Below are 11,902 nucleotides of genomic sequence, written 5' to 3'. Positions count from 1 at the left end.
TAGAAAGGCTTTGCATATTTTAACTGAAGCCAAAGAACTTATGCCATCTCCCACATGATAATGGGAGATGGCTGCAAGTTGAACTTTAATGGTGGACGCACTAGCTCCCTGCTCAAAAAGGAGGGATAGAAAGTCCAGAATGGTGGGAATAGGAACCGTAAAAGGATCTAATCCCTTACCCTTTGCCCAGATGGAAAAACGTTTCCATTTACTGTTGTAGAGTTTTCTGGTGGATGGCTTATGAGCTGCCACAAGACTAGCCTTGACTGGGGAAGAGATACCGGGAGTCCTTGCCATTAACGGAACTGGATCAGCCAGGCTGTGAGCCGGAGGCTGACCAGGTTTGGAGTGTGGCATCTCGTCGGATGCGAGATTAGGTCTGGTTTGGGATCCAGAATTCAAGGGGGAGCCACACTGTGAGACTGCAGAAAGGGGAACCAGACTTGTCGAGGCCAGAATGGGGCAATGAGAATCACTTTGCTCCCCAACCGACAGGCTTTCTGGATGAATTTCATCATCAGAGGGAGAGGAGGATATGCATAAAGAAGACCGGGTGGCCAAGCATGAACCAAGGCGTCCCTGGGAGATTCCCCTTTGGGGGAACTATCGCGAAGTACTCGCTGCATTTTGAGTTTAGGGGAGAGGCAAAAAGGTCGCAGCGAGGTTGACCCCATTTGTGGAATATCTGTTTCATGACCGAGGGATTCAGAGACCACTCGTAAGGGCTGAGAAACACCCGACTTAGGCTGTCTGCTAATATGTTGGTCTGTCCCGGAATGTGCGTTGCTATCAGAAAGCGGTTGGTGGAAATCGCCCATTCCCACACTCTCATGGCTTCTCGACACAGGGGGTAAGACCTGGTCCCTCCCTGTTTGTTTATGTACCAGACCACGGACATGTTGTCCATGTGGATAGCAATAGTCCCCAGAGGTAGAAGGTGATGGAGAGCTTGCAACGCCAATAGCACTGCCCTCATCTCTAGGACATTGATATGCAATGCAGTCTCTAGAGGAGTCCACGTTCCTTGGACAGATTTCCCTGCATAATGCCCGCCCCACCCGAGACAGGAAGCATCCGTGGTCAACGTGGCTTCGACTGGGGGAATCACAAAGGGTCTCCCTTTTTTGAGATCTTCTGCCTGCAGCCACCAAAGTAGGGAGTCCCTGCATGCCCTGCTCAGAGGAATCAGCATGTCCAAAGGATGGGTCAACAGAGACCATTGGACCTGGAGAGTCCAGTGTAATACACGCATCCGCAGACGGGCATGGAGAGAAAGGCCGATTGCCGCCGACATAGATCCTAACGCCCTCAGGACTAATTCTGCTGGGGGGGTTGGGTTCTGAAGAATATCCAAGACTTGGCGGTACAAACTGCTTAATCTGGTTGTTGTGAGGACCACTTTGGAGATTCGAGTGTCCAACCTGGCCCCTATGAAATCTAGGGCTTGAGATGGGCACAGGTAGGACTTCTTCAAATTGACTGAGATGCCCAACTGAGCAAACAGAGATAGGGCATAGTCTCTCGCTGTAACCAGAAGATGCTTGTTGGGGGCGGTGAGGAGCCAATCGTCCAGGTAAGGGAACACCTGAATGCCCTGGAGTCTCAGGTGGACTGCTACCACTGCCATGACTTTGGTAAACACTCTGGGGGCTGAGGTTAGGCCAAATGGAAGAACCCTGAACTGATAATGACTGGCTCCTAGCCGGAAGTGGAGAAATCTCCTGGACCGTCTGTCCATTAGTATATGGTAGTACGCGTCCTTGAGATCCAACGAGCACATCCAGTCGTTCTCCTGCAGAAAGGGGAGAATAAATTGGAGAGTGACCATCCGGAACTTTTCCTTGAGTATGAACAGGTTCAGGGACGAAAGGTCTAGAATGGATCTGAGGTCCCCCGTTTTCTTTGGCACCAAGAAGAACCTGGAGTAATAACCCGATCCGGACTGATCTGGGGGGAAGGGCTGAATGGCTCTTTTTCTTAGCAACTCTGAAATTTCTTGAGTTGCGGACTCCCTTTGATGGGGTGGAACATCGGAGAGATGTTTGGGCTTGGGAGGGGGTTGCAAGAACGGTATTGTGTAACCTCTGGATATTATCCGGAGCACCCATCGATCGTTTGTAATTGACTCCCAGTTTGATAGGTGCTCCAATAGTCGCCCCCCGACTGCCTCCAGCGAGGGACAGTCGGGCAAGCCCTCAGGGCTGTTGCGCGGGTCCCTCCGAGAAGGGTTCTCTAGACCCGAAGTTACGCGGGCCCCCTCTGCCTCTGGGCCGGCGTCCACCTTGTCCTCCTCTGCCTGTAGAGGACGAGTTGTCCGCAGCAGGATGGGATTGCTGAGATTTACGGAACCACAGCTTCTTTTGCCCCCTCTGATTCCTGGAGAAGGATCTTTGGGGGTTCGATAAGCGGACTCCGATGGCCGACAGCATCTTCCCATCCTTCCCGCTTTGGACTAGCGTGTCACGAACCGATGAGCCAAATAAGGCCGAACGATCATAAGGGGCATTCGCGATGGACGCCTTGAAGGGATCCGTGAAATCGCAGAGGCGGAGCCAGGAGTGCCGTCGCAAAACTACTCCCGCTCCGCTAGCTCTAGCGGCTCCTTCCGTGGCATGGGAAAGAAGCCGCATAGATGTATTTGATATGGACTTTAGAGTGGCCATTCGGGTCTCAAAAACCTTTTTGTCTGAGACCGAGATGGACTCCGGAGGGGCTGCAGCGTATTCCTTAATTAAGTCACGCTGTAGCCTGATAGTGTGTGCCATGTAGTTCAGCGACCTTATAGCAAAGGTTGCTGAAGCAAACATCCGCTTTCCAATACGGTCCAAAGCCCGGGACTCCTTGTCCGGCGGATGGACCGAAGAACTTTCCTGGGCAAGTTCTTTCTTCGTGGCAGCCGCCATCAACATAGCATCCACTGGTGCGCCTTTGGACCAAGAAGGTCTATCAGAGGGAGGGCTGAGGACCTTATCCGGGTGTCTAGGGATAGGCTCCACGGTGTCGGGCTCCTTCCAAGCCCTGGTGGTAATTAGGTCCACCAAGGGGTCGGCTGGGGGGGACACCCAGGAGGTAGATGGGCCTGCCTCAAAGGCCTCCAGAAATACGGACTCATCCAAGGAGGGCTTTTGGGCCGACCACCCCCCTCTTATACGCAACATCTCCATGATGTCTCCAAATGAGACATCTTCAGGGGGTGACCTTGGGGAACCCTCAGTATCCTCCAAATCCGTATCCGTGGTAATGGACTCGGGGGAGTCCAGGTGCCTCCTTTTACACTGGTGCTTCCGAGGCACCTCTTCGGCGGGGCTGTACGAAGAGGGCTCGTCCACCGGTTGGTGTTCCTCCCTGGGAACTAACTGGAGGCTTTGGGCAGGCTGTCCCGATGGACGGATGAGCGAAGACAGACCCTGATACAGTGGGGGCACGGGTGGATCCGAAGGCCCGGTCGGGGACCTGGATGACCTTGACAGTACCCTCTCCACTACCTCAAAAGCCGAGGGAGATTCACCATCACCAGCCTGAGAAAGTAACCTCCTCGGCTCTGAGGAAAGGATCGGGGTCGGAGCCGAAACAATCGGATCCGAGGTAGCAGTGCGCTCCGGCCCCATCAGCACCAAAGACACAACCACTCCCTCGGATCCGATGCTCAACCCTCGGCCCCGAGAGCTTGGATCTGACAAGCTCGAAGGTATAGTCGGCGTCGAAGACACTTTCCCTGTCGGCGCCGACGTATCCCCGGATCCGAAAGGGCCTGGATCCAAAAACTCCGAGACCCGAAAATGGGTCGGAGAAGGAGCTATTGGGGCAAAAATGGGGGCTGCACTCCCTCCCAAAGGGAGGGGGGAGGCAAGAGCATCCCTATCTGCATCTGGGTCTGCAAAAATCTTCTCATCATCCGATCCATGTCTGCTTCGGAGATGCTTCTAGTGGACCGCGAAGAGGTAGTCGAAGCAGGCCGGGAAGGCCGCCTCAAAGACCTCGAGGGAGACCTATCCTCCTCCTCCGGCTCCGGAGAAAAGGAAGGTGAATGGAGTCGAGAGGATAAGGATCCGGAAACCCTCTCAGGAGATTTCAAAATCTTTTCAGGCGGAGCCGAGGGATGAGACTCGGCCCGCCTCTTAGAAGTATGACCCTCTCTCTCTCTGTGTTTCTTCTTCTCCCTGTGGGAAGAAGAACCAGACTCCACAGAGCTAGTACCCGAAATGGGAGGTTGAGTCCTGGGTACAGCTGAGGGAGTAGCCGGCGCTGAAGCTACCGGAGTAGCCTGGATCCGGCTAGGAGAGGAAGAAGAAGCTGACTCCTGAGGGAGTTTTCCCGCCAGGATCAGCTTGTTCTTCCTGTCCCTAAGTGCCCGAGGATTAAAGGCTGCACAAATCTGGCAGGCCTCTGACAAATGTGCTGCTCCCAGACACAAAACACACTGAGTGTGGCCATCAGCTGGGGAAAGCTTATGGCCACACTCAGTACACTTAGAAAATATAGCTTTAGATTCAGCCATAATTCTCTCACACACACACCCAAACACTAAGTGGGGGAGGGGAGAGACAAAAATTAAACTAAGGAGAAAAAGTTTTTTTTTTTTTTTTTTTTTTAACGTGGGTCAGATAGGTTAACACTAAAAACAACACACACACAAATTTAAACTAGAAACTAGCTTTTAGAAAAGGAACAATCTCACCAGGCCAGGAGCTCTTCACTGAGAAGCAACTGTCTTTAGCCGCGGCAAAAAACGATCTGAGGTAATGTGGTTGGTAGCAGGGGATCATGGGTAGGGGGGAGGAGCTAGGAGCTCGGATCTTGAAGCTTGGAAAGCTGCCGGTCGGATCCGAGGTCGGATCTGAATCCCACAGGTCGCAGATCAAATGAAGTAACTACTTCAGATCACTTGTTAGAATTGTTTAAGCTAATACCTGAAACATATAGGAAAAAGTTTTGTGAGTATAGATGCAAGCCAGATGAAAGTGTGTGAGAATATGTTGCTGAACTGAGCACTTATTTCCATAGGTGGGTGAGTGGATGGCAGATCACCACTTTTGAAGGGCTGGCAGACCTTTTGATGAGGGAACATCACTTAGCATTTTGCCTGAGGACATGAGGATCTGGTTAGCTGACAGACAATGTGCTACTTCAGATGAGTTGGAGAAGAAGGGAGACCTATACCTGGCAAGCAGGGCAGCCCTGCACAGGAAGGGGACCCTCAGTACTGCTCATGGGTCTAAAGGAACCCATGGTGGGCAGCACAGACTGCCCCAACAGATTCTACCAGTAGCAGGGGAAGCCACTAGTCCAGGTACACATCCAGGAGCTAGGGTTAAATGTTTTCAATGCACCCAGTGGGGCCATGTGGCATGCAGGTGCTCACAGAGGAAAGGTGGAGAACAAAAGGTGAGGGAGCCAGTAAGTGGGAAAGACAAAATGCCAATAGTAGGTTGTCTTGAGACAACAAGGGTACTGAACTACCATCCTGCAGATGTCCTGATAGAGAAGGATTTGCATGAGGCAGTACCATATGCCTATGCAGTTACATGCAGTCAGGCTAGGAGACAAGCATGTGGGTCTGGTAGCCTGAGGGAATCCCAAACAGACTGCAAACATACAGTCAGGACTGGTGAGATGGTTACTTCAGAGAGGGAGCTACTCTGTAGCCATGAGACTGAAGGTGAGCCATAGCTGCTTGTGGGTACTGATGTTTCCTTGGACAGAGTGACTGCAAAGGTAGAGGTGAGTAGTAGTACCCAGACTGACAGTGAGGCACCATTGTCAGAGGATGCCAGACTTCCTGTGGAAGGGGAGCAGGGAAAGATTACAAGGAGACAGTTGAGACAGGCTCAGCTCTCAGACCCTACATTGCAAGGCCTGAGGCAGGTAGCTAGGTTGGCACCTGATTCTCAAGGAAAGGGGGAATCTGTATACTGGGACAAAGGGTTACTATACAGAGAGTGGACCCCTGAGGGAGGGCTAGAAGGTAAGAGAGTACAGCAGTTGGTAATGCCTAGAGCCTACCACTGGTGCTTCTAGCCATAGCCCATAATACTCCTTCTGCAGGTCATATGGGCATAAAGCATACAAAGTGGCATATTATGCAGAAATTCTATTGGCCTGGAATTTCCAGAGATGTAACAGGGTACTGTAGGACCGTGAGCAGTGCCAAAAAGTAGGCAAGGCAGGGGACAAGATGAGAGCTCCTTTGATGCCTTTGCCTGTGATTGATAAGCCATTTCAGAGGGTAGCTATAGATATTGTGGGTCCTCTGAGTACCCCAAGTTCCACAGGGAAAAATTATATCCTAGTGGTGGTGGATTTTGCAACACAACACCCTGAGGCAGTGGTTTTGTCCTCCACTGAGGCAGAGAAGGTGGCAAATGCTTTGTTAGAGATTTTCAGCAGGGTAGGTTTCCCAAAAGAAATACTGACAGAGGTGCCAATTTCATGTCAGACCTGCTGGCTTGTCTGTGGAAGTCCTGGGGGTGAAGCACATGAAGACCACCCCCTACCATCCCCAGACTACTGGTCTTGTTGAGAGGTTAAACTCTACAATCAAGTCCATGCTATGGGAATTTGTAGATCAGTTTAAGAGGGAGTGGGACAAACATTTGCTCCATCTGTTGTTTGCTTACAGAGAGGTTCCCCAGGAATTCACAGGTTTTTCACTCTTTGAGTTGCTGGATGGGCATAGGGTGAGGGGACCTCTACATTTAATTTGGGATGAGTGTGAAGGTGAGTGTGAGTCTCACAAGGAGTCTGTTGTGGTATACGTCCTAAACCTCAGGACAAGGCTCAGGGAACTCATGGGCTTGGCCCAGGAGACCCTGGCAGAATCCCAACAATAGAAAAAGGTGTGGTATGACAGGAATGCTTAAGCTAGAGAGTATGCTGTGGGGCAGCAGGTAATGGTTCTCATTCCTGTCAGACAAAACAAGCTGCAAGCAGCTTGGGAGGGACCCTACAAGGTGGTAAGAAAGGAAAGTGACGTTAACTACATGGTGGAACTGCTAGTCAGAAGGCAGGGTCACAAATTTTACCATGTTAACATGATGAAACCTTATCATGGTAGGGAGGCCCTTATGCTGAGCATTTGCAGTGGATTGCAGGAGGAATCTGAGGGAGATCTGGTGACTGATCTTATTGAGGCTTGGGCTGAAACCTCAGTGGAAGGGGTAGCAATGTCCCAGCAGCTATCTCCTACCCAGGTTTGAGAAATCTGAGCAGTGTTGCAGGAATTTGGGGACATGTTCACTAGGAAACCAGGGTGCACCTACCTGGGGCAGCATCAGGTGGATACAGGACCCCAAAGGCCTATTAGGCAGGCCCCTTGTAGAGTGCCTGAGAGAGTCAAACAGACTCTGAAGAGGTACATGAGATGTTGGAACTAGCGGTAATTCAAGATTCCAACAGTCCCTGGGCCTCACCAGTGGTGCTGGTGCCAAAGAAGGATGGCAGCACCAGCTTCTGTGTGGACTATAGGAAATGAAATAGTCACACAGTCAGATTCTTATCCCATGCCTAAACAGATGAGGCCCTAGAGCAGCTGGGTGGGGCTAAGTATCTTACAACCATTGCTCTTACCAAGGGTTACTGGCAGGTGCCCTTGACTCCCAGTGCTAGAGAGAACTCAGCCTTTGTGACTCCTTTTGGCTTGTATGAGTTCACAAAGATGCCATTTGGGATGATGAATGCCCCAGCAACCTTCCAGAAGCTGGTGGATCATATCTTAGCAGGAGCCCTTGCTTACCTAGATGATATTGCCATCTACAGCCATTCCTGGCCAGAGCACCTTCAGCATGTCAGGGAGGTGCTGGGCAGGGTTGACCATTAAGCTGAGCAAATTTCAGGTGGGTATGGCAGAGGTATCCTACCTAGGACATAGGGTGGGGAGTGGTAAGATAAGGCCAGAACCTGCCAAAGTGGAAGTCATTCAGGCATGACCTGCACCTGTTACTAAAAAGAAGGTAAGGGCATTTTTAGGGACAGCAGGGTTCCACAGAAAGTTCGTCCCCAATTATAGTACCATAGCTGCTCCCCTCACAGATCTGACAAGAAAAAACAGGCCATATAAGGTAGTGTGGACCCCAGCGTGTGAGCAGGCATTCCAGAAGCTTAAAGAAGTTTTGGGAGGACCCCCTGTGTTAGCCAGTCCAGATTACCGCAAATAATTTGTTGTGTAGGCGGATGCTTCGAACCATGGGGTGGGGGCTGTACTTAGCCAGATTTCTACAGAGGGAGAAAAGCACCCGGTGGTTTATCTCACTCATATGCTCCAACCCTGGGAGGAATGCTATGCAGCTGTAGAAAAGGAATGTCTAGCCATAGTGTGGGCAGTGCAGAAACTTCAGCCTTATCTGTATGGAAGGAAATTCACTGTTATGACAGATCACAACCCCCTAACATGGTTAAACAGAGCCAGCCAGCAAAATGCCAAGTTGCTAAGATGGAGCCTGGGGTTGCAAGCATATGATATGTCCATGCAGCACCGAAGTGGGATTAGCAATGCTAATGCAGATGGGCTGTCAAGGCAGGGAATGGGGTAAGGTACACTCCTATAGACCTAACTCCCTCAAGCAACATTTCTCAAGGGTCACTTGAAAAACTAGCTTGAGTTCTCCAGGGGGAGAGATATGTGAAGATTGGGTGAAGATGGGTGAAGGCTGCCAAATAGAATTTTATAGATAATTTTGTCATTTGTAAATATTAATGTAAGCCACAGGCTTGTTGTCTTAAATAGAAAAAAATGTTGTTAGACAAATGTAACACAGTGCTCTCTGCTGACCAAGTAAAACATGTTGTGACCCTTTGATCTAAAGTCAGCTCTGGCCAGTCTAGATGGAAGGAATTCTTGCTATTGTTTTAAGGCCAAAGTTAATGGCCAGAATTTGCATGCATAAATGTCCTTAATGGGTTTGCTTCCTGACCTGTTGTGAGCTTACTAAAGAATGTAGCCTGTTAGCCTGGGAACCCCAGGAAAGTGTGAAGTATGATGTAATGTGAACCAGGAATGTGATTTTAAAAACAGAGAGAATCAGAGAGCATTAAGCATGTTTGTGTTGACCATCCAACTCAACAGCACTCTGCCTGTGTTCTATATATACGTTATCTTCGACTTGTGTCTTCTCTTAGAAATAGCAGGAAACTAGAAAGATTAGATTAAGTGTTTTTCTGTGATGTCAGAACTGTACTACTGAATTATTTTAAGTATTTCTCTGCAATCTCCGAACTCTTGACTAGCACTGTATAGTAAGAATTATTGCCTTGTGTTTGTATTATTTATTATTAAATATTTTAAATCCTTTTAACTGTGGCTGTTTTGTGTAGAGATAAGTTAAGCTCCAAGAGTACACTGCATGTATATAGGGATCCTGCACCAAGTCACTCTAATAAGCCTTGACTGTTTAGTTATACTACCAGTTGGATAATAATATTGCGCAATAATAATTGGACACCCTTTTAAGGGCCTTTGAGTAGCTGATAAATATTAGCTGGGTGGTGGCAGTGATTTCTACCCTATAGTCTGGGTATAAGGGGCAGAGCTGAAGAACCTGTGCCAGACTTCCCCAGTAGGGTCTGTGTGGTTGTATACCTCTTATCTCAAAGTGTGTGTGTGTGTAAACTACTTGGGAAGGGAAACGAAACACTGGTTGGACAGAGAGGGTCCTGGAGGTTTTAGCTTGCCCAGATGGCTGAGATCTGGTCCCTATAGTTCATAGGTTCATACTAGGGTATCTGCCCTAGGGCATTTATAAGCCTAGCCCAGAGTTTTGTGGCTTTCGCCACCCCTTTAGTTTGAAGGATACTATGCCCATTATTTTGCTGTGCCTCTGTCAAGCAGTGACACTGAGGTAATCCCCGGGGTATACCTGTGATCTCCCATCCATTGGTCAAGATTTCTCTTGAACAAAGCCAGCGAGGTGCTCTGCCTCACATGTACTGGGATTTTGTTCCACAGCATAGGGAGTCTCTGGGTGATGAATCTATCCTTCCAGCACGTCCTATTAATAACCGTGTTAAGGTTTAAGTCTCTTGCCCTTGTAATTCTGATGGATTTAGATTTTTTGAGGTGAAGCATGTTCATTAATTCCGGGTTGGACATGGCCTTGTATGTCAGGCACAGGTCGCCTCTGAGCAGACGGTAAGCGACTGAATAGAGCTGGAGTTTTTTCAGTCGGGCAGCATAAGACATATTTTTGAGACCCTTTATCCTTTTGGTGAGGAACTTTTGGGGCCTTTCCAATTGCTGCAGGTGTCGGGTCAGATACATTCCGAATGGGGCATTGTACTCAATCATTGGTCTGATGAGTGATGAGTACAGGGGAACGATGACCTCCTTTGATCTAGATGTGAATCCCTTCATGATCAGGTGGGCAATGTAGAAGGTCTTCCTAACTACTTTGGCAACGTGAGTGTCAAACGAAAGGTTACTGTCAACCTGGGTCCCCAGATCCCAGATAACCTCTTCTGTGCTTAGTGGATTGCCACCTATATGGTAGCTATTGTTTTTCCCGAAGGGTATGACTATGCATTTTTTGGCGTTTAACTTTAGGCCATGGTTCTGGCACCAGTTATCCATTTCTATGAGACCCTTCTGAAGGATATCTGTGTCAGATGGGTTTTCCACTATGGTGCCCAGTTTGCAGTCATCTGCAAACTTTGTCAGCCATAATCCTCCTGTATTTGCTTGTACTTCTGAAAAGTAGATGCCGAACAAGAGTGGGTCCAGGACTGAGCCCTGTGGGACACCACTTGTGACAGGCTTGGAGTCTGACATGGCGCCAGCAACTCTGACCCTGTGGGTTCTGTCACTTAGCCAGTTTGCAACCCATCTTGTGATGTATGGGTTTACATTTAAGCTGATGAGTTTTTCAATGATGCCCGAGTGGGGTATTGTGTTGAAAGCCTTTGCCAGGTCAAGGTAGGCTGTGTGGACTGCCTTGCCCTCATCAATGGCCTTGGTGACTGTTTCGAAAAAGTCAACCAAGTTTAAGAGGCATGATCTGCCCTTGACAAAGCCAAACTGGGTTGGATCCAATGTCTGCAAGTCCCTTATGTCTTTATTTATGAGTTCCATTATGATCCTCTCCATGGCTTTGCAGACCAGGCTTGTCAAGCTGATGGGACGGTAATTTCCAGGGTTGGTGGAGGCACCTCCTTTGTGAAGTGGGACCACAGTTGCTGTACGCCACTCTTTGGGTACGTATCCTGAGGTGAGGCTAAGATTAAACAGCTGCCCTAACTGCGGGTTTAATTCCTCATTGAGTTCGTGGAGCACACAACTGGGGACACCATCTGGTCCCATGGATGCTGTGTTTTTCGCCTTGGAGAGAGCGGTTCTCACCTGAGCATTTGAGATGTTTGGGGGGCTACAACCCTCTGGTATAGATATCTCTCCTTTTGGGGGGGAGAAATTTGCACTGAACCTGTCAGCCAGTATGTTGGCAATGTCTGTAGGTTCAGTGATTTTTACATCATTTTGAACGAATTCTGAGCATATCTGGGAGTTTCCTCCCAGGTTTCTAACATAGCTAAAAAAAGGCCTTATGATTGTCTTTTGAGTCCTTAGCGAGTTTTCTCTCAAAATTTGCCTTGGATGATTTTATGAGAGATCTTAGTTTTTTACTTATAATGATCAGGGGTGTCTTCCCTTTGAAGGATTTTGCTCTATCTTGTAGTAGCTTCCTTCTTTTGTTGTAGAGCTTGTTTATGGCTGGGGTCCACCAGACTGGACGCTTGCCTTTGGTACAAAGAGTCTTTGTTTTGTTTGGGATTGCCTGGTCCATGCAGTCCTGGAGGTGCTGGTAGAAGGCATTAGTAAGTGATTCAGCGGCTTGAGTAATGGTTTCCGCTGGCTCGGGGGCCTTGAAAGAGACCACACCAGTCTTTAGAAGTGTGAAGTCGGCTTTTGAGAAGTTCC

The sequence above is a fragment of the Protopterus annectens genome, chromosome 9.part0, assembly GCF_019279795.1.
Source record: "Protopterus annectens isolate FY-2018-M chromosome 9.part0, PAN1.0, whole genome shotgun sequence".
In the NCBI taxonomy this organism is placed as follows: domain Eukaryota; kingdom Metazoa; phylum Chordata; order Ceratodontiformes; family Protopteridae; genus Protopterus; species Protopterus annectens.
The sequence above is the reverse complement of the archived record's forward strand: the minus strand, read 5'-3'. Positions refer to the sequence as shown.